The 23,075-nt window shown below is 38.6% G+C and overlaps 1 long non-coding RNA gene across 13 annotated transcripts in view; it reads right to left on the bottom strand.

Moving 5' to 3' along the window:
* LOC108587907 (uncharacterized) overlaps positions 1 to 23,075 on the bottom strand; it is a 651,298-nt gene that overhangs the window by 201,712 nt on the left and 426,511 nt on the right. For 10 of the 13 annotated variants that reach the window (XR_013525356.1, XR_013525361.1, XR_013525359.1 and 7 more), the window contains one exon: positions 2,346 to 2,497. The exons of the other annotated variants lie outside the window; for them this stretch is intronic. This is a non-coding gene — a long non-coding RNA (uncharacterized LOC108587907). The remainder of the gene's footprint in view (positions 1 to 2,345; positions 2,498 to 23,075) is intronic. 13 annotated transcript variants of the gene reach the window in all.

Below are 23,075 nucleotides of genomic sequence, written 5' to 3'. Positions count from 1 at the left end.
AAATAAGTTTTTCTTTTCTACCACATGGCCAGAAAAAGAATTTTCCATACTTTTATCCTGCAAATTTTCCATACTTTTATCCTGTGCTTCCCTTTTAAACATAAGTTCCTATTTCAGACTATCTCTTTGTGAACATACATGAGTGTATGGTTTTAGAACAAACCAAGACAAATCTTGAGTGCTTTGCTGCTTAGAAATTTCTTCGGCCTGATACTCCAAATCCATTCTCAAGTTCAAAGTTCCACAGATCTCTAGGGCAGGGGCAAAATTCCACCAGTCTCCTTGCTAAAGCGTAGAAAGAGTAACTTTTAACTGTAGTTCCCAATAAGTTCCTCATTTACATCTGAGACCACCTCAGCCTGGACTTCATTGTCCATTACCCTATCAGCATTTTGGTCAAAACCATTCAACAAGTCTCTAAGAAGTTTTCAACTTTCCCACCTCTTCCTGTCTCCTTCTGAGCCCTCCAAACTGTTCCAACCTCTGTCCATTACCCAGTTTTGAATTCAATTCCACATTTTTAGGTATCTTTATAGCAGCACCCCAAACTCCAATACCAATACTCTGTGTTACTCAATTTTCACACTGCTATAAAGAACTACCTGACACTGGGTAATTTATAAATAAAAGATGTTTAATTGACTCACAGTTCCATATGACTGGGGAGGCTACAACCAGGGGTTGGCCAGGGCTGTGGTCAACAAGACTTAAGGTGAGGATCCATTTCTAGAATCATCAATAAAGCTGTTGGTAGACCTTAGGATATCCACTCAAGCTCAAAGCAACTAAGACCTTCACTAACACTGCTCTGAAAGTCCTTCCAGCCTCTGTCCACTGCCCAGTTGCAAAGCCACTCCCGTATATTTAGGTATTCTTTATTGTAGCACCACACTTCCAGTACCAAAATCTGTATGTTCTCTATTCCTATATATTGGATTACAAGACTTAGCAGCTTAAATTGCCAACATTTATTTTATCTTAGAGCTTTTGTGGGTTAAGAATCAGAGTTTCAGGTAACTGGTTGAGCTCTGACTCAGGGCTTCTCACAAGGCTACTATCAAGGTGTCATTTAGGGTTGCGTCATCTGAAGGCTCAGTCGAGGGATAGTCTTCTTCCAAGCTCAAGCTCGTAGCTGTTGGTAGGACACAAGTCCTAGTTGCCTATTGATGGGATATATGTCTCTCATCATGTGAGCTCTGAATATGGCTACTCATGACGTGGTAGATTCCAAATTCCTTCCCCCAGAAAAAGAGCAGAAAGAGAGAGAGGAGAGAATTCAGAGTGTTTTCATAACCTAATCTCACCATTATGCCATACATATCTACTGTGAAAGTTTAACAGGTAAATCCATTAGTTAGAAGGACTTCACTATGCCCAGCACACTCTCAAGAAGAAGAGATTACACAAATCAAGAATTACAGGAGGCAAGATCATAGGAGCCATTTCTTTAGAGGCTGACTGCCACAGTGGGCATCAAAGTAATGAAGCTCTATTCAGAATGATTGGTTCTCTCATGGAAAGGCTCAAAGTAGACTTATTTTTCAGCAGACAGAAAACTGAGCTGCAGCAGTTGCATAAAAATTTGATTTAAAAAAATGTAGCACTGTTCAGCCAATACAAAACCACCATCTCTGATAACATGACCTTTTTGTGAAATGGTACATTGAGAAATACCTGGATGACCAGGCAGAGAAGCAGATTCCCATGCATTTGTAAGTCATTTTGTGCACCTAATGGGTGGCATCTTTCTTTTCTCGAGGATCTATATCCTCAGGTAGGCATCTTGTGTGGGATGCAAATATTTTTATACTCTATTCCCCTTTCACCTTTCTCTTAGATGTCTTTGTCACTAGCTTTTAAATCTTATTCTTTCCAAGTCTTTGTCCAGCCAGCCAATTAACTCCTGCCCACAGATCAATGTAAACGCACATGTCAGGCTATTTCTCTTTCCACATAAAGTGGGCTGATACACTACCCAAACATCTGCCCATGGCATTCTCTTCATCAGTGTCTTACAGTGCCAATCTGAGTGAGGCTGTAATTCTATAGCCTCCCAGTTTTAACTGGCACCAGCTTACCATGAAATGTCTTTAGTGAACCATTATCAGGTTATAAGAACCCCCTCAAAGCTGAAACAAAATGATCAATTACCATGAACATCTGAGCCACCTGCTCTTAAAGTTTACTAGAGCCTTCCAGACCTGTTAGGAGCCCATCTCCTGTTCACTATTTCCAGGTTATAACGAAAGGTGTATGTTTTGATAAAAAATATAACCACAAATTCATGAAAGGAAGTGTGGGTGGGGGTGATGTGCCCTCAGACCTCCCCTAGATGCTGGCCACACCTTAGGATCTGCTTCAGTATCAACATCAAGGTCCTGCTGACTCTGGGCTGCTCCTAGTGAATGACTGGGCACAGCAGGAATACTAGAGTTGAGTCATTTCTGCTCAGTGCTGGACACTAATAGTAAATTTTTGTCCTGAGCCTCCCAACAGCCTAGGAGAAAAAAAGAAAAAAAATTTCTCAGAGTTGCGTTACAATCTGGGGCTATTCTATTCAATCCTCCTGCCTCCTCTCTCTCTTTTCCTTATCACATCTTTATTGTGATGTGCTCTGAATGAATGCTCTCCCTAGTTACTCCTACTCACAGCTTCCCCCTACTCCCTGTCCCTTATTTCTCCCAACAAGTCTGCATTTTAAATCTTGTTTTGGGATCTGCAGCCTGAATTGCCATAAGGTGGCATAGTTTCTTGGTATCCCATGGTCAGCTGCTGAAGCTCTACCAATGCTCCGTAGCAAACCAAGATGTTCTTATTATCCTTCTATTGGGAGGATTGGGGTGTGGCAGGTGTTCTATACTGCATCTCTGCCATAATCAGTGCCAATAGCCTTGAGTGTGTGATATCATCTGGCCCAAGTATCAGGTCAGCTATATTATTCAGACTATGGAACCCTTTCCCCTCAACCTACTGGGTTGTCTGGTAGATAGGGCTTGCTGGGGGGAAAAGTACAGTGGTGATTTGTCTCTTGCCTTGAAAAGATATGCTAATGTGTCTAAAACCATTAAACTCCTAGAAACTTTGCCAATGAGGCGAATCCCTGACACTTTGCCAGATTTACCTCATAGACCCTGGCATGTGTCTTTCTAAACCATCTACCATGCTTGCTACTTCCTACTCACTGGTCCAATTAGCTTCATGCTTTTATTTTATTTTTTAAGTTTACTGTTCAGTGGTATTTCAAAATAATCTAGGTATTTCTGGACTTTATTATGAGTGGAGCAGAAGGATTGATGCAGCTCTGAGGCTTTTCATTAAGGTATACTCTTCTCTCTTTGAGAAGCAAATTGCTTTCTGCTTTCTTTACTGAAAACAATGGAGGAAGAGCATCTGCTAGATCAAGAGCAGAATAACAGGTGCCAGTGGCTGTGCTGATTTGTGAGAATACAGACAACACATCCAGAAATCCAGCTAAAATTGATAACAACATCTAATTAAGATGCAATAATTTCCTGTCCTTCTTCCTCATCCATCTGGCTTTTGCCATAACCAAAGAAGCAGTTTAAATTGGGAGGTGGTAGGAAGTACAACCCTGCATCTGTGAAGCCTTTGAAAATGACACTAATTTCTTCCTTTCCCTCAGAGACATGGGATTGCTTTAGGCTTACTGCCTTGATGGCGCATGAACACATGTTCCAGGACTTCTTGTTTTTTCCTTCATGACAGTTTATATTTCAGAGGTCAGACAGTCCATGTGCCATTCTCGGTTAAGAACTGTCTTGAAACTAGACAGTGAAGAGTAATCATGGCAGTGCATATTGGCAATAAATATCCTTTCCTGTTTCATGTGTTCTCTTCTTGGGGCAGGGCTTGTCCTGTGTATTATTCATGCACTGGGATATAATTCTAGCTGTGAGCCTGATTCGATAGCATATAATTCTAGCTATGAGTTCTAGCAATGACAGGTAGCAGAGGAGGGAGTAAATCTACCAGGCACATCACATAGGGAATATGACCCAGGTACATTTATTGACTCCACTTTATGTAGAGGAACCTGGTTCCCCAGTTAGGAATATGGAGAATCTCCTCTAATCAAGGAAGATTCAAAGGGTTTGGAGGACCACAGTCCTCAGTTACTTCCTGTCTGTCCTCTTGGCAGATTATTAGTATCCCATTTCTACCCACCAGTGTGGAGTGCAACCATTTAAACTGACTCTTCCACCCTTATATTCAGATTCTTGGTGTGATACTTAGGAATGTATGTGCTGTGGACACAGGAAGTGAGGGAAAACTTCTTCAATATCCACAACGTGAATTTCTGGTTATCCTCTTGCTTTCTCTATTAGACACAAACAGCTTTTGTTTCCTCTGTTTTCTGGCAGCTATCTGGCTTCATATGAAGTCAGGTAACTCTACCATCTTTCCCATTGTATAGTCACTATAGTGACTAAGGGTCACTGCTATCGGCCATCTTGATACCTGACTCTATAGCTGCACACTGCCCTGGGCCAGCACAGATGAGATTCTGAGAAATGAAGATGCCACCAGACGCATCGTATCGTGCTGGCCCTGTCTTTTTCCAGTAGGGAGGCTAACAGCTAGCTTTTCAAACATGTGAGGCGTCCAGTCCCAGAATCCCACTTTGAGGGTAAGTTTCTAGGCATGTTCTTCCCCCAATTACTATATCAGTGAGAATCACAACAGGAAACCAGCACAATTCCATGTGGTAATTTGAGAGGCTGTTAATAGCAGGACGTTTACATGGGTTTAGGCAGAATACAAGGAAACAACAATGGGTAATGATGTCAAAGTACACGACATCGCTGGGCTCCCTCAGTGAAGAAGAGGTAGCGTCCAGACCCAATCCCTTCGGACTATCTTGGCCCAAGTTCCTCCTGTATAAAACAGGAATGATAATACTCAACATCACACGATTAATGTGATGATTAAATGAGATGATATTTGTCAAGTGCCTGGCACATAAGTCATAAATAATAGTGCTATTTACAGAATTCTGTTCTCCTAAAATTTGTGTGTTGAAGCCCTAGCCCCGAATGTGATGGGATTTAAAGATGAGGTGTTTGGGAGCTAATTAGGGTTAGATGAAGTCATGAGGATGGGGCCCTCATTTGGGGGTTAGCGTCCTTATAAGAAGAGACACCAGAGAGCCTCTCTCTCTTTCCTTGTCTCTCTCTGTGCCATATGTGGACACAGCCAGAAAGTGACCATTTGCAAACCAGAAAGAGAGCCCTCACCAGGAAATTAATTGGCCAACACCATAACACGATCTTAGACTTTCCAGTCTTCAAAACTGTAAGAAATAAATTCTTGTTATTTAAACCATTAGGTCTATAATATTTTGTTATTGTAACCTAAGCTAACTAATGCAAGTAGTTTTCAAAGACCTCTAGCAATTTTAATGGTTTTTCTTACTATGGACTTAACATTGCCCTAAGGTAACTCACTTAATCTTTGCTATAATCCTATGAGATAGAAACATTTTATCCCCATTTTTCAGAAGAAAAAACTGAGGTTTTTCTTACTATGGACTTAACATTGCCCTAAGGTAACTCACTTAATCTTTGCTATAATCCTATGAGATAGAAACATTTTATCCCCATTTTTCAGAAGAAAAAACTGAGGTTTTTCTTACTATGGACTTAACATTGCCCTAAGGTAACTCACTTAATCTTTGCTATAATCCTATGAGATAGAAACATTTTATCCCCATTTTTCAGAAGAAAAAACTGAGGTTTTTCTTACTATGGACTTAACATTGCCCTAAGGTAACTCACTTAATCTTTGCTATAATCCTATGAGATAGAAACTTTTTATCCCCATTTTTCAGAAGAAAAAACTGAGGCTCCAAGTTCTTAAGAAATTTGACCAAGGCAACACAATTAGTGATTCTTTCAAGCTAGGATCTGAGTCTAGGCTATTTGGCTCCAGAGGTTTTGAGGCAAGATGTTGTGTTGGAGAGAAACCTCCCTTGCTAATTTTATTGAAAGCCTATCCTCTTCCAAGTTTATGATCTTTGTGAGCAATGGAACACATATAATAAATTGCTAGATGTGAGCCAGAGGGTAAGTATGCATTCACAGCACAAAAAGTGTATAAGGGCTGAATTTGTAATGCATATATTCCTGTATATTATATATCCTTAAACTTTGTCAGGCCTTTGACTATAAAATCAATAAAGTACAATCCACCCTTTCTGAACTCCTCCACCTATATTCTTTCCTCACTTCTTTATTACAGGCAGAAGTCCACAGCATGAGCTCAAGAGCTGACTACCTTTGCATTCAAATCTCAGCTCTATTACCTTCTGAGTATTCAACATTTTACAAGTAACGACTTTGCTAAATCTCAATTTTTCTTACATAAGTTGGATAATAGTCATCATTATTCAAATTGCTTTGATAACTGAATAAAAAAATCAATGCAAAATTCTTAGGCTAATGATAGTACGTGGAAAATACTGAATGTGGTTTTTGCTAATTTTAGCTTCAAGTCCTCCGTCAACTGATGATGTTCTTGTTTTTGTCCATGTATTGTCACATGTTTAGGAGTTAACATGAGGAAATTATGTCTTCTAGCTTAGTTATTAGACAGGGGCAGGAGAACCAAGCTCTAAGTTTCATGCATAATGTTTGGATTCAGTTTCTTCAACTGAGAAAATAGCTACTGCACAGAGCTAAATCAAAATTTAAATTTTGCTTTAAAAATTCTGTATTATCTAAATATAAATGGTAATTTTATTATTATCATTATCATGGTCAACACAAAGATATGTTATCCACAATGAGGCATTTGATTTTATATGAATTCAACACCAAAAAGAATTTTAGATCTGTACACATTGATAAGGTATTTTTATACTGAAGTGTGTCCCTTCCAGGAATTATATCTGCCTATAAATGTCAATACTTTTGAATCCTCAATTAATCTTATTTTTGGAGTTGACCACATTTAAGTACACATTTGATAAAATCACATTATAAATTGATATTGATGATTTAATTGTGTTCATGTACTTGCGTGTTTAAAACATATTAAAAATTCTAAAACAACGTAATTATACAGATATAATCAGAAAATATTCTGACTACATAAAATGTTATATTTGTGTATGTGACATATCTTTAATACTCTCCCTAATCTTCTTTATAGACTTATCCCATATGAACAACAGGTATCTCTTTATTTTTACTTCCCCATTCTAGAACATAAGGTTCACAAGAACAAGGACTGTGTCTGTTTTATTCACAATTATTTCTGAGACTAGAATATTGCCTGGCATACAAAAAGCACTCAGCTGAAATGTATTGAATGAATGAATCATCCATGTTCTATGATGTTTTGAGATATGTCATTCAATAGTATTCTTTATGTCTTGTGAGGACAAAGAGGTGTTCCACTATTCATTTTATTATGCAAATATGTTCTAGGGGATTGAAAAGCCCACAATCAAGTTTGGACACCTCAGAAACATGTGAAGACCAGAGAGAATATGAAACCTACTCCAAAAACCCACAAAATCACTTTCTTTTTTGTGCTTCAAGTTTTTTAAGTAGGGGAAGATTGATTTTTATAACATGTGAGAATGCTTATGAAGAAAATTCATATGGATGAAGTAGTCCACTATCAAATCCCCACTAATGATTTTTTTTTTTGCCTTTTTGAAGGAAGATTTGGCATTGAATTTGAGGGAGTAGAGTGAACGAGGAAAGTGAAAACCCCAGTATTAGAGATAAGGACCTAGAGCAGGCTCTTGCCCTGACTACAAGAGAATTGGCTTCAGTATGCAGAATAACAACCTCTAAATTTGCTCCTTAGTTCTAATTTTATGCTGTTATTAGAATGTGTAAAGAATTTTAAGTTTTCTCTTTTCACTTCAGTAAAAACTATTCGCCTTCCCACCAATATCGACCACACACTGCATACTATCATGTAGCAGAGAAGTAAGCATGTTCCTCCCCCAGGAGCTACATTAGGCGTTGGGGATACAGAAATAAAAGGGCCATGTTCTGAACCTCAAGGAATTAAAGTCTAGTGGGAAAGGCATGAACACAATTACAATAGTCTGCTATTGTTACATGTGAAGAACACTGGTATGTGGGACATATTATAAGGGGGTTACACAGAAAATTAAATGAGAGTACACAACACAAAAACAGTTATCTGCAACAGAGCCAGGGACATCTTCCCCAAAATCACTTAAGCTGAGATTTGGAAGCATCTAAAGTTTGCCAGAACACGATGGTAGAGAAGGGCAGAGGGAAATATGTAACTGAGCAAGGTGCTCATTTTATACTGACAGGGGAAAAAACATATTTAGTATTTAAACCCATCAAATATGTTTTCATTTTCTATTTTATTTTATTTTAATTTGAGACAAGGTCTCCCTATATTACCCAGACTGAAGTGCAGTGGCACAATTATAGCTCACTGCAGCCTAGAACAATGGGCTCAAGCTATTCTCCCACCTCAGCCTCCCAAGTAACTGGGACAGCAGGCATGAACCATCATGCTTGGCTAATTAAAAATTAATTTTTTATTGGTAGAGATGGGGGTCCCACTGTGTTGCCCAGGCTGGTCTCAATCTCAGTCCTCAAGGGATGCTTCTGCCTTGGTCTCCCAAAGCTCTGGGATTATAGTCATGATCCACCTATGCCAGCCCCATGTCATGTTTTACCAGGTTTCTATCGATTTATATTTTGTATTTTGCTACTAATTTCCTATATTATTGATATTCTTATTTTATTTGTATGTCTCTTAAACATCTTGGGTGAAGAAATAATATAAAAATAAGTGAGCTTTTATAAGTTACAAATACTAAAAAATTTAAGTTGTATGTTTGTTAGTGTAACACCTAGAGGTTTCTTCTACCATTTAAATTACAGAATAGATACTGTTTCAAAACATCTATTATGTTTTCCATATATATGCCTGTTTCAATGTTTCGAAACTTCAGAATAGTCTAAAATATAATTAATGTTCTCCCCACTGCCCTCTCTAATTCACTTTCTCATGGTAAATGTTGAAAACTAAGAACTAGTAAATAATATATGTTTATTTTCCTAAACAAACATATTAAACAAATATAAATATACAGAATGCTCTGTTTTCTAATTTTATTATACAAACGTTTTATCATATCATGCATATACTTCTGTAATTCACTTTATTTTATTTCTATTTCTTTTTTTAAGGTGGAGTTGTGCTCTTGTTGCCCAGGTTGGAGTGCAGTGGCGTGATCTTGATGCACTGAAACCTCCACCTCCTGGGTTCAAGCAATTCTCCTGCCTCAGCCTCCCGAGTAGCTGGGATTATCGGCATGCATCACCAAGCCCAGCTAATTTTTGCATTTTTAGTAGAAACAGGGTTTCACCATGTTGGCCAGGCTGGTCTCAAACTCCTGACCTCAAATGATCTGCCTTCCTCAGTCTCCCAAAGTGCTAGGATTACAGGAATGAGCCACTGCACCTATCCTGTAACTCATTTTCTTTAACAATGTATCATTAATTATTGAACGATATTTTCAGCAAAATGCTGATCAACAAGAAATATTGAGGACCTCAAACATTCCAGGTTTTGTGATAAGCACTGGTGACAGACTGTGGGATGGGGCTGCAATGGCCCCGGCCCACGTGGGACTTAGGATAGATGTCATGCTGGTTCTAGATACAAGAGCGCTAAGAATTTTTATAGTGCTCAGAAAACTCAGAAAAACTCGTTTAGGAGAGTGTAAATAAATGCCAAGTGTAAATAAGTCAGAGAGAAAAGAGGAACCATACTTTGCAGTGTCTTCATTTTACTAAAATATTTACTGAGCACCTACTTCTGCTTTGATTGAAGGGGCAGAAATCGAATAATGTACACACACACAAACACTATACGTGTAGAAACTACTTGGTTGGAATAAATGCATGAGAGAAAAATAAAGTAGGTAAGGACAGAGAGAGTATCAGATTGGAGATGAGAGAGACTGTTATTTTATATAAGATGGGGAGTAAAGTCCTTGTGCATAATGAGATATTTAAACAGAAAGGCAAACAAAGTGAAAGAATCAGTCCCGAGGATGCTTGCAGAAAGCTGTTTCAAGGCAGAGAATTGGTCAGTACAAAAGACTTTAGGCCTGAGAGCTGGGCATTTTAGAGGAAGTGGGAGGATGTTGTGGCTGGAACTAGGATAGAGGAGTAGCAGCTGAAGTCATGAATCATAGTGAGATGAGAAACTGCTGGAGGCTTTGAGCAGAGTCATGGTGGCTGCTGTGTGGACCACCGACATTGCAAAGCAATTGAGCAACCTGGAAGCCACTTAGAAACCTAATGAAATACCACCAGCCATGCGTGATGGGGGCTGGACCAGACTGGTAACTGAGGACAGCATGATAAGATTATTGGTGTTTCTGCCAACGATAGCTGCAGAACTTGTAAAGTATTTTATGTAAAGGAGTGATCTCATAGGATTTTCATTAAAACGCTGGTTGTAGGAAAGCAGGCTTAAGTTTGAGTATAAGGAGGATACTCAGGAAGCTGTTACACAAATGTCAACATTTTCTAGGTTTTTGTTCTTAAAAACTCTAATGTAGGATGAGAATTAATTCATATTTATGATAGACACTGAGTAGATGTGTATGGGAGAAGGAAGAGAGGAACTGAACTGAGAAAGGATGGAATAGGAACCCTGCCAGACAGTTTGAAAAACTGATAAAGGGTAGTAATAATTTAGAATTTATAAGATTTTTATATCATAAAAACAATCTACTATGCCATACTACAAAACTCACAAATAAACAGTAAGTACATTTTTTCAAATTACACTATTTTAATACAAAGATTGTGTTTATGGGTAAAGAACAGTGATTCAGCTTTGCAATTTATTTATAATGCAAGAATTTTGAGTGCGCTGAGACTGTTTGCTAAAATACAAAGTTATCCTTTTTTAACCCATCATAATCATGATGCTATATTCATTATATCATTATTTATAATTGCTATCATAGTTATTTTAAAGACTGGACTTTGCTAATTAGCTCTTTTTGCATACTCTTTCTCTCTGATTCCTGCTTCCTTTTTATTCCAGGCTTAGTGCAGTCTTGCTTTTATTTGTATTGACCTTTGGCGTTTCAATTTTCTGTTTGCTTTTTAAATCCTAGCTAATTAGAGGATTTCAAATTCCTCACAATAAAGAAGTTCTCGCACAGAGCATGTAATTAGAATATCTGATGACAAGAACTGGGATTTTAACACTCCAGGGTTGAAAGATCACATCTCTGAGCAGCATTTTCCCCCAGGATGTTTTGCGTTTGAGCAATTAACCTCCCATTCAGGACATGACCCACTATTCATCTCTTAACATCTCTTAGCTGGGATTATTTCAAAGTCTGCTCTTTCATTGCCTTTTATCAGATACGATGAACACTTAGGTCAAAGTAAAAGGCCTAAAGAGAAAATCTCGTCATCTTGTAGAAATGATCACAGTGCCTTTTGTTAGAAATGTATCGTTGAAAGCTTCCAAATTGCCTTTTGCCCTACATAAAACTGTTACGCTTACATTTCATTATAATGTTCCAGTTATTTTCTCAGCAAACTGAATTGCAGTACTGGCTGCACGTATGCACTTGTGCATACCCATACAGAGGAGTGCACACACCTTTTAAAGGGTTCGCAGAAATTTCTGGAGTGAAAATTAAGATAAGAGTAGACAATGAGCTGAGACATAAATGAATCTAGGAATTCTGTTGTCACCAAATCATACCAGGGCCTCTTCGTTCCTTCTTCGTGTAGTCATTCTATATCTATCTAACAAGGATCCACTCTGTGGTAGGCTCTGTTATCTGAGCTGTGAATACAAACAGAGTAGCATCTAAAAGAGTGAGACAGGCCATGTGTGGGGGCTCACACCTGTCATCTCAGCACTTTGGGAAGCCGAGGTGGGCAGATCACTTGAGGTCAGGAGTTTGAGACCAGACTGGCCAAGATGGCAAAACTCCATCTCTACTAAAAATACAAAAATTAGATGGGCTTGGTGGTGCAGGCTGGCCTACAGTCCCAGCTATTCAGGAGGCTGAGGCAGGAGAATAGCTTGAACCGGGAGGTGGAGGTTACAGCGAGACGAGATTGCACCACTGCACTCCAGCCTGGGCAACAAAGAGAGTGATATTATAAATAATAAATAAATAAAAGAGTGAAATAAAAGCTGAAGGCTCTTGAGGCCCAGGCCCAGAACTTCTATGTCACTTTTGCTAACTTCTATTGGTCACAGCAAGTCCCAAGGCTGGCCCTAAGTCCAGAGGTAGGAAAGTAGACACCACCTCCCAATGGGAGAAGTTGTGAAAAATTCTCAGCCATGTCAATCTACCACATCTCCTTAGGGCAAAAGCCGCATGATTTGGATTTTGTATCCCAATTTCTGATACAGTTTTTCTTAAACCCATACTGAACAAGGGAGCATGGTTCTATGGTTCTATAGGGTATACCTCTTTTACAAACATTTGAGATTCTGTGTTTTAAGAAGAAAAGGAAAAATAACACTTCTGCAATCAAAATAGAACTAGATTTGTTAACGGTTAAAAATGAGTCTCAGTGGGAGAAATGAGATTTCTCCAAAGCCACGCATATAGCTCAAAGCCATGACTTTTCCCTTGAATTTGACCAGCCCTCTGAGAGTTCACTCTTCATGGCTGCTAATAGCACGTACGTAAAACCTATGACCCGGGAGCCTTTTCTTGATGCTGCATATTATCTTAGATGAAACCAATCTGAAATATTAAGCAACATTCATAAGAATTTGCTACGGAAATAAAGGTCAAGAGTAACATAAAACTAAACGTGGCTTGTACTCAAAGGTTTCAGACCAAATTCCAGTATCTTATTCATCCTTTAAGGTTCTATCTTGACTCCGTAATGCTAGAACCATTGTTGTAACTATCATCTCCACAGCGATGCTTCTCCCTGCAGAGTGGCAGGAACTCCTCCCATCCCCTTCAGAATTCTGCTTCCCTGAGTGAGGATCTCACTCTTTTTCAAATCCTGACTCCAGAATTATAGTCAAGGAGACTCTATGCCCTACTCATAGGGATGTGAGATAAACCTGTGGTCATTGCCAGAACATAAATGAAAAGAACTAATCACATCATCCATAAATGTAACCCCGAGAGTCCAATAGCAAAAGTAAATGTGCTCCATCACACAGAATGTAAAATTTAGAAAGGCAAATGAAGGTGATCCAAAACTATTCCTTTGTTTTGATTTACACAGAGAGTTTTCCTGATGTATCAGAGCAAGAAGGAACTATAAGGAAGGCAGGAAGAGAGACCCATCATAGTTTGAAATCTATAGAAATATAATAGTGCTGCTTCTTAAGTAAATTAACATATGTTCAATGAAGCTAGTTACTTCTGGACATCTATGTAGTGATATTTTCTGGATACTATACAATGTTATTTTATTTAGCAATAATAATTTTTATTTTTTCACGGCACTAACATCACTCCTACTTGTACTGAATCAATGGGATAGAAGATTTGACGAATTAGACAAATGATCATTGAGTCTCAACATATTCATAAGTCCATTTCATTAAAAAAAGATGCTAAATAAGCTTGTCAATACCACTACAGTAAATATGAAGTATTTTCCACAATTTTTTCCTTAATTTGTCATTCCTAGCCAGAGGGAGGGTGATACTTATTCAGAGTTGTAAAATTGTTCATTGCACTCTCCAAGCCAGGAAGGACCTACATAACTTAAAAGAAGATGATGAATAGAAGGCAGTATATAGAAAAAGATTTGCCTTTTTTGTATCCTACAAGGCCAAATTGGAGCCAAAGTTATAAGAATGCAGTAGAAAGAATGATCTTCAAATAGATTACTTAAATTTAAAGGAAGTCTATATTTCAAGCAGAAAATACCCAAAGGGAAAAAAATAGATTTATGTTTGAATTCTTTTAAATAAGCAAATAACAAAAAAGAAATCAGGAATTTACTTCCACATGTTAAATGGAAATAATAAATAGAAGTTTCATACAGAAAGCAACAAGGCGTATCTGTGGTGATTGTGGTAAATGGCATTTACTGAGACTATGTTTGATTCTCTATTAAAAAGTAACTAAACTGGTGACCCTATTGTATTTTCAAATTCTGCAGACTGAAGATGTTCATCAATCAGCATTAGAACTTGAACTTAATAACATGGTTCATCACAGCCAACAATACCTGTTTTGCATGACATAGGTGGGTTGATGCTGTTAGACCCCATACCCAGATAAACACAGAGGACATTGGTCTGTGTTCTAACACAGTCTGAAAATGTCAAACTCTTTCACACTAGATATTAGGTACCATAAATCATTAGGCGTAGCCACCTTCTAGTGGCTGGTTCTTATATATACTGAATATAAAAGATGAAGTTATCTTTTAATTAAAATTAGATAGGCTGGATGCAGTGGCTCACACCTGTAATTCTAGCACTTTGGGAGGCCGAGGCAGGTGGATCATGCAGTCAGGAGTTTGAGACTAGCCTGGCCAATGTGGTGAAATCCCATCTCTTCTAAAGATACAAAAATTAGCCGGGCATGGTGGTGTAGGCTGGCCTATAGTCCCAGCTACTAGGGAAGCTGAGGCAGGAGAATCACTGGAACCAGGAGGTGGAGGTTGCAGTGAGCCGAAATCGTGCCATTGCCCTCCAGCCTGGACAACAGAGTAAGACTCCTTCTCAAAAAACAAAAAAATTGATAGAGTGCAATGCACCTGCAGAAAGAGCTAACACAACAAGCAACCCACGACTCACAAATGCACAGATGAAAGTATTTAACACTTGTAAGAATTATAAGATAACATGGCCATTTCAATTCCCAGAGACCCATTGTTAATGCATCAGTTACTGCCAGCCTAACAGAATGTCTGCACCCATGCTGAAGTCACTCGTCAGTATTGGTTATGAATTAACCAGCAAAACAAAGCCCTTTTTTCTCACATACTTGTTTTATTCTCATTGTCAATGCTGCCAGACTCCAGTCCAAGTCTCTGATGCCCTAATAGGACATTCTGTTTTTAATAACTCCTCAGGAGACACCAAACACAGGTTGAGTCTTCCCACAGTACTATCATCCAGAGGTTTTATCACCTCTTTTGTCATTAAAATTTATCTTTCACCTCCGGTCTCTGCTAGTTCATCTGATTAATTGATGTAGCCAAAATGTTCATGGTTTATTTAGCTTTAATTTGTTTTCACTGCCAGTTACCATGTTCATGCTCATTCGGGATGTATTGGATGAGCCCAGTGAGTGAACAATGTGAGTCTTCCACAAACTGCAGGAAGAGAACCAGAGAAAAGCATTTCTGGAAGCAGCTAGAACTCCTGTTTCTGCTAATCTTATACCAAGTTTGTGGCTGCCTCATCAGTGCAGGTTTACCAGGAATCCAGAACTAGAATCATTTGCTGTAAGAGCTGCACATGATTCAGACGCAAGCCTCAACTGACAGCATTTTCCTGCTTGGCTTGTGTTTTCAACTTGAAATTCAGGAGAGAATGATACATAAGCCCATAGGATTTTTGATGTCTTGGTGGGCACCATCAATGAATTGTAGACTTTTTTAATGCTAGGAAAGAACTAGGTGAAGGTAATTGAAATGTAAATTGTAAGTAAAAATAGTAATAGAAAGAAAGTATTTATTTAAAATTTTATAGCAATTCAATGTAGTTATGAATTTTTCTGGTGAAATCAGAAGCTTTCTATTACCTGCTGCTCCTGGATGGTGGACCAAGCATAGCTGATGGCTCTATTATCACCCTCCTGGGAATTTGCCAGATGTTAAGAGAAAATACAACAGAACAGCACCTGCTTGGATTATTGCCACTGAATTAATAGGAACCAGGGAGTGATGGACTAACAAGAAATGACGTCAACATTGTCAGGACTGTAAAGTTTAGATTTTCATTACCTGCTGCTTTTGTTTTATTCCCTTTGTAAACTTTTCAGTTATTGTAAAACAGTTGTTTAATATCCTAAATTAAGAAAGTACTTTTCTCTGGTCTGACAATCTCATTAAATATCATATGGACAAGATCTCTACTAGGCATTCATATTTTGCTACCAAAGTAACAGTCTATATCAAGGATTAGTGAACTTTGCGGTAAAGAGTCAGAAAATAAATAATTTAGCTCTTATAGGCCTTATAGTCTCAGTTACAACTACTTTATTCTGTCACTGCAATGTTAAAGGAGCACAGACAACATGTAAATGAATGAGGGTGGCTGTGTTCCCATAAAATTGTATTTGCAAAAATAGGGGCCAGCGTGGTGGCTCACGCCGACAATCCCAGCACTTTGGGAGTCCAAGGTGGGCAGATAACTTGAGGTGGGGAGTTTGAGACCAACCTGGCCAATATGGTGAAACCCCACCTCTACTAAAAAAAAAAAATACAAAAATTCACCATACGTGGTAGCGTATGCCTGTTATACTAGTTACTCGGGAAGCTGAGGCAGGAGAATCGCTTGTACTTGGGAGGCAGAGGTTGCAGTGACCAAGATTGCGCCACTGCACTCCAGCCTGAGCGACAGTGAGACTCTGTCTCAGGGAGAAAAAAAAGGTAGCAGGCTGGATTTGGCTGGGAAAGTGCAGTTTACTGACCCCTATTTTATGCAGTGTTTTTATATAAACATTATTTGTTTTACTAACTATCTGCTCCATTGTTTTGCACATGGGTGGTATGTAATATTTTCTGTAGACTGGATAACTAAATAAGTGATGTTCAAAACATAAATTAAAGTTGATTATAAATGCTAATACATTTCTGCAAAGTATTAGAAAAGAAACAGCTGGATAACCACCTTTTCTTTTCCTTCTTTTTTTTTTGGTATTTGTTTAGCCTAATTGTTTTAGTTCCTTTTTTTTTTTTTTATAAATTTCACTTTAAGTTCTAGGATACATGTGCAGAATGTGCAGGGTCATTACACAGGTATACATGTGCCATGAAACCACCTTTTCTTTTCCTTTATAAAGTGATAAAATATCAAAATGTTCTTCCTGAGACCATGTCTTAAAAATAATTTTATATAAGCATGTAGAACTGTATAAGCTTTTATTACAAACTACTCGAAAGACAATTTATACCACTAGATTCTTAGGAATTAATGCCTTACTTTAATATTTCATTGTACTCTTTTTAATAGAAAATTAAATGTCAAAGAGTACACAAAAGGAGATGTAAAAACATAAGAATATTGGTCAAAATTCTTCTGGATTAAAAATAAAATACTTGGTAGACTAACAATTATTTTCAAATAATGAAATTTGGATGAGCAATTGATGTGTAATTCTTTCAAATGAAATTATAATTTAGTTCACTTTTTTCTTTTAAACTAAGAATAATATTTCTAAATTCATGTTGGGTGATAACATCACATAATTGAAGGCCACCCAAATATAGCCACGCCATGGTAAATAAGTGACCAGTTTTACGGCATTACAACTCTGATGACAGAAAGACTATCTAGCTCCTGGGTAATACACAACATATTTAACAACATTAAGTTTAAAATGTTTTTGAAGTTCGAGGGAGATATGATATCCCTCATCAAATTGCTGGGATCAAGAAACAATTTATGCAATTCAATCTTTCAATAATGCACGTGAACCCGACGTAATATTCCATTATGATTTCTTTGACTTAATTTCTTGCGTCTACCATGTTGCCTAAATGTCCTGTCCGTTTGTATTTACTCATGTGGTCTCCAATAACTAACACGAATCTCACACCTCTCTAACCTACTCTTCAAAGCCTACTTCAAATAGCCCATCATGAAGTCTTAGTAACCTTGACTTCTTCCATGCTGCCAAAATTTACCTCTCTCTACCCAGAGCTATAAAGCACTTCCTTTGATTCCTGACAGGATGCCAATCATGTATTTTGATTCTGTTTCATGTATAGTTGTGTCAAAACTATGAAGGGTCTGGAAAATTCACCTATTTACAAGCCTGCAAGTTAGCTAACGGTTTTGGAGATGCTGGCAAAAGACACGAGTCGTGCATCAGAGACAATGAACTGTATTACTCGCAGTGGGCAGTGGTAGGAGTAACCAGATGATCAGCATTGGGGTTGCTATTCCAAGGCTCAGTTTCTTCAGGAAATGTAAAGAGGTGATACCTGCACACAAAGTGAATGGAATCACAGAAGAAGAGCCCTACACTGAGAATCCTGAATACTTTTTTCTTTTTCGCTTTTTTTTTTTTTTTTTTTGAGATGACATCTTGCTTTGCCACTCAGGCTGGAGTGCGGTGGTACAATCTCAGCTCACTGCAACCTCCACCTCCCAGGTTCAAGCAATTCTCATGCATCAACTTTCCCACTAATTGGGATCAGAGGCATGTGCTACCACGCCCAGCTAATTTTTGTATTTTTAGTAGAGATGGGTTTAACCGTGTTGGCCAGGCTGGTCTCAAACTCCTGACCTCAAGTGATCCGCCCACCTCAGTCTCCCAAAGTGCTGGGATTACAGGGGTGAGCCACTGCACTCGGCCAGAAACCTGAGTATTTTCTAATGGGCAGCGAGCACACCCAAATTTTGCCTCAGAGAAAGATAATGGTTTTATCATACTGGACAGCAAAAGAAACTTCCCTCTACTCCAGAAGACACTAGACATATTATCTATGGATGTTCACTGTAGAAGTCTAGTTGAATAGTCTGGAACAAAGTCAGTTAATGTGTCTACTCATTAGACCTACTAAAATGTCAGGAAACAATAAATAATTGCCTCCCAAAAAGCAAAGTTATTTTCTTTGCACTCTACCTAAGACTACGGGGAGTCTTAGTGTGTATTCCCTTCAGGAAAGATCCTGAGATGAGGACTCATGTGGAAGGAGATGGGGGAAAGTGATGTCAGAATTACCAGTAGCGAAGTAAGGAAGTCAGAAAAGGAATAAAAGACAATGTATCAGGCTGAGTTATCAAGCCATATGCCTCTGTTACAGGTGCGTCATTCTGGAAAATCAGGGAGACCACGTATAATAAACAATGGCCTCTGAATTATCCCCATCACGGAGAAGTTATTGAAGTACTTATATACCACCTTCCCCTAGCATGTATTAAGAATTGCTCCTGGGATATTATAATATGTCAGGTGCTTCTGACTGTTGTGTTGAGAGACATAATAAGCTCAGGGAGCAAAAAAAGCAAAGAGAAACCCTCAGGCTGAAGGAAATAGGGCCATTGTGCATCACGCACAAAAACTGCGACCCATAGTGATATGCACCAGGCATGGTCAGTAACTCCTACAAGAACAAAATTATGTTGTTGTTTTATTTCAACAATCAATACAACTTCATATATTGATAGCACTCAACGATTTTTCTTACCATTGAGTGGAATAGAAGTAATTTGAAATAGACCTACAGAAACAAGATATCAATAGGTATATTTATTGAAGCAATATTTACAATAGCAAAGACCTGGAACAAACCCGAATGCCCATCAATGATAGACTGGATAAAGAAAATGTGACACATATACACCATGGAATACTGTGCAGCCATAAAAAAGAATGAGTTCTTGCCCTTTGCAGGGACATGGATGAAGCTGGAAGCCATCATTCTCAGTAAACTAACACAGGAACAGAAGACCAAACACCACATGTTCTCACTTACAAGTGGGAGTTGAACAATGAGAACACGTGGACACAGGGAGGGGAAGGAAGGGAACATCACACGCTGGGACCTGTCAGGGGGTTGGGAGGTAAGGGTAGGGAGAGCCTTAGGACAAATACCTAATGCATGTTGGGCTTAAAACCTAGATGATAGGTTGACAGGTGCAGTAAACCACCGTAGCACGTGTATACCTATGTAACAAACCTGTACGTTCTGTACATGTATCCCAGAATTTAAAGTAAAATAAAAATAACAGATTTGATCTCTAAAAACATTTAAGTAAATGTCACATCTAATATCATATAGAATAAGATGCAACTAGGATATTTAATTCTGCTTATTCACTTCTGGGCCACATGAAAAAAAGATGACCCTATTACTCAAGAGATCATAAGGCCAGATTGTCAAGCACTGCTGAAAACTGACACTTTTAAAACAAATGCATCTTTATTATATACACGAAGTCACGAACTCAATGAGGCATGCTAAAGACAAGGCCTAACTCATTTGTAAACATCATGTTTAATACTAAAGTCCTTTGTCTCCTGTGATCTAAACATTCTGTAAATTACACATTCTAAAATAACATGTTTTAAAGAAATAATACTTTTGAAGAAAGTTGAATATTCCGAATGTAAGAATTATATTCTAAATGCGTGACATTTCATAGCTTGGGCTCTGAGTCTTCCATGGAGATCAAAACTACCCCGAATATTGGCAATACAAAACTGATTAAGAATGTCCTTTTTTTTCCTAGAATATAAGAGTCCTTTCCTGGGCAGGTTTCATCAAACAGACTGGGAATTTCATGAATCCAAGAGTCATCTTCAGTTTAGACCTTGATCAAATTGGTCTGAACTGTGCAATTTAGACCTAGTGCAAACTGGCTGCACTAAAGGCTCTACTCGTGTCTTCCTTCAGATGCTGTAGAAATGTTCTCAAATTCTGACTGCTGCCAGTTAGCTTTACTTCAGCCTGCCTTTGTCAAAAACAAGAGAGAATGAGGCCTCCTGCAGGAGTGGTGCATCTTCACCCAAGTTTACTTTTTTCTATTCTAACCATTCACAAGCTACTTGATTTTGCTTCCTGACCACATAGTCCCACCTGAGAGAATAGAGAAACTCAGAAGAAGCCCAATTATGCTTGGTTATTCAGGATGTGACAATTAGAAGAGATACCAGGGGTCACCTAAGGATACTTCCCAAACAAGTGTCCTCTCCACAGTGCTCCTGGCTAAGCGTCACGCGGCCTTTGCTCTATTATTTAGGACCACAGAAGCCACGTAATGCTCTGAGTGGTGGTAAACTTTCCTATGGAGAGCCAAAATATATCTTCCTTTAACATTTGTCATTAGTCTTTACGTTTACTGTGAAGCAACAAAAACAAAAAAGCACAATTAAGAACCAGTTTCAAACTGGAAGACCAAGCCTTTCCCTTATTTTCACTCTTTCGTTACTTAAGATGATATCATGATGAAATAGGAGGCTGGACTCGACTCTGCAGGCAGAACCTGAACACCGGACCAGATTGAGGACACGCTGAAACAGAAACAGGAAGGAGGCGAAAGCACCTCTCTGCAAGACATGCCCACCACTACCTTGTCAGTTTACCATTGCCATGGCAACACCCAGAAATTGCCGCCATTTTTCCATGGCAACAACCCGATGAGCCAGAAATTACCACCCTATTTCTGCATAATCTGTCCTTTAATTTGCAAATCATTGAAGGTGGGTATGAGTGCAGAACTGCCTGTGGTTGCCACTGTGAGTACACTGCTTCCAGGGCCACCCTTCTCTACAAGGAGCCGCCCCTCCGCTGCTCTGCACGGCTGCTGCAATGAAAGGGGCTGCCTAACACCACCCGCTGCTCTTGAATTTCTTCGGGGGCGATGCCAAAAACCTCTCAGGCTAAACCCCAGTTCTGGAGCTTGCCTGCCCTGCATCAATATGGTGTTAATCCCAGAATTCCTTCGGACTCATCACCGACCTTCTCAGAATCCACAAAAAGTCCACTGCACTTTTAAATATTCATTTTTAAATACTCAGAGTTTTACTGGTATTCTCTAGGTGAGACATAATGAATTACCTCACCAAATGTTTTTTAACATACAAAATTTAATCGTACATAATTCGTTTATAGTTACAAATTCACATTTACTCAACAGAAAAAAGCCATATTCAATTATTTAAAATATTTTAGATACTAGAATTAAGGGCATGTTCATAAATATGTCAACAAAACAGTTAAATATTGCTGTTATTCCCTTCTGCACATAAACAATATGATTACATAAATTATTGATAAAGGAGAGATAATCAGTAGATTTGGCCATTGTTTAGTACTACTAATAGCAAATCTAATATCCTTATACATGCTTTCTATGAATAAAGAAGTTCCTTCTTATTTTATTTCTTTTTTTAATTATTTATTTATTTTTAAATTTTACTTTAGGTTCTGGGGTACATGTGCAGGTCATGCAGGGTTGTTGCATAGGTGCATACCACATGCACCATTTTTCCCCATGTTATCCCTCCTCACCCTCTGTACTCCCCGCTGTCCCTCCCCTAGCCCCCCCCCAACTGCCCCCATTGTGTGATGCTCCTCTCCCTGAGTCCACATGTTCTCATTGTTCAACACTTGCCTATGAGTAAGAACATGTGGTGTTTGGTTTTCTGTTCTTGTATCAGTTTGCTGAGAATGATGGTTTCTAGATTCATCCAAGTCCCTACAAAGGACACAAACTCATCATTTTTTATGTCTGCATAGTATTCCATGGTGTATATGTGCCACATTTTCTTTGTCCAGTCTATCATCGATGGGCATTTGGGCTAGTTCCAGGTCTTTGCTTTTGTACACAGGGCTGCAATGAATATATGTGTGCATGTGTCTTTATAGTAGAACAATTTATAATTCTTTGGGTATATATCCAGTAATGGGATTGCTGGGTCAAATGGAATTTCTATTTCTAGATCCTTGAGAAATCGCCACACTGTCTTCCACAATGGTTGAACTAATTTACACTCCCACCAACTGTGTAAAAGTGTTCCTATTTCTCCACATCCTCTCCAGCATCTGTTGTCTCTAGATTTTTTAATGATCGCCATTCTAACTGGCATGAGATGGTATCTCAATGTGGTTTTGATTTGCATTTTCTAATGACCAGTGATGATGAGCATTTTTTCATATATTTGTTGGCCTCATATCACAAAAGAGCCCACATAGCCAAGACAATCTTAAGCAAAAAGGACAAAGCTGGAGGCATCACACTGCCAGACATCAAACTATACTACAAGGCTACAGTAATCAAAACAGCATGGTACTGGTACCAAAACAGAGACATAGACCAACGGAACAGAACACAGGTTTCAGAAGCAAGACCACACATCCACAACCATCTGATCTTTGACAAATCTGACAAAAACA

This window comes from Callithrix jacchus, chromosome 13 (assembly GCF_049354715.1).
Source record: "Callithrix jacchus isolate 240 chromosome 13, calJac240_pri, whole genome shotgun sequence".
In the NCBI taxonomy this organism is placed as follows: Eukaryota; Metazoa; Chordata; class Mammalia; order Primates; family Cebidae; genus Callithrix; species Callithrix jacchus.
Note: the sequence above shows the minus strand (reverse complement) of the source record. Positions and strands in the feature narration are given on the sequence as shown.